Below are 1,297 nucleotides of genomic sequence, written 5' to 3' on the forward strand. Positions count from 1 at the left end.
GATTTTGCCTGGAACAAAAGAGAAACGAAAATATTAGTAAACGTTTTTTTGTGACATTTTTAATTTCCATCTATTGCCTATGGAAGTAAATTTAATTGTTGTAGAAATAACAGTTAATAAATTCAATTAATTAAAAGACAAGATGAGAAGCAAATAGAATAGAGCGTGGGTTGATAGATGAGGTATTTTTTTATGATCCATTGTGGATTGCTAAATATTATATTTTAGAGAGTAATAAGATACCAAAGTTCGAACTTTTGAATGTGGTTTGCAACGCATAAATAATATTAAGAAACAAAAAAAATCAGTTAGGTATTGATTTAAAATGTTATTAATCCCGTTCTTTCGGTTATTTAAAAGAGATGGATGAATATGATGAATTATGATGAAATATATTTTTAAAAGAAATTATTCAAAGTTTGAAATTAATGGAGATACTGTATGAGACATAGACGAACATTTGTTAATCACGTAGTTGTTAGTAACGTGTTGCAATTGACCGAATTAAGAGTATTTATGAATTAAGAGTATTTAAGAAAAAGAATCAGAAAATATAGTAATAAAGGTTTTTAAAAATTAATGATTAAAACAACAATGGCTAGTTGTAAAACTATTTGTAATACTTAAGTAATTTACAAGTAATATTTGAATTCCAGCTTTGTAGACAATAACAAAAGCCAACAATCAGCCAATTTATACCAATAACAACTTATTAATCGCTAACAGACAAGCATTATAGTTCAAAGAGCGTAACTTCTGTTATTTAATCGAAATAAAAGTCAGTAGTAATTTTCATATTACGACTGCTGATATATCTACGATTTATCTGAGATATTTTTATGTATAACTGGCTACCCGCCCCGGCTTCACACATATAAACTTTCCCCTTGAATAACTCTCGCTATTAAAAAAACCGCTTCAAAATCCGTTTTAAAGATTTAAGCATACATAGGGACAGACAGCGACAGTGGCTTTATTTTATACTATACTATGTAATGATGATGATAATGGAATGCTACCGCCTTCTGCGCTAACTGTTTGGTAAAGCATATATGTTAAGATGTGTACAAGGTTTTGTCAGTTTGTCCATCGTGGATTTTATGACCATGATGATAGTTTCCAGTTGGAACTGCGTGGCGATCAACCTAACATGCTTCATTGCTAGCAGTAGAGTCTTTTGTAGACATTACAAATCCCTTTGCACCCATAATCCGATATTAATATCGCATAGGATTATATCGAATCGTAATAAAATTTCGATTCCGGATACCAATACGATACCTGAATGGGATGGAAT

The sequence above is a fragment of the Achroia grisella genome, unplaced genomic scaffold (assembly GCF_030625045.1).
Source record: "Achroia grisella isolate CSIRO2021 unplaced genomic scaffold, CSIRO_AGI_Agris_v1 utg848, whole genome shotgun sequence".
In the NCBI taxonomy this organism is placed as follows: domain Eukaryota; kingdom Metazoa; phylum Arthropoda; class Insecta; order Lepidoptera; family Pyralidae; genus Achroia; species Achroia grisella.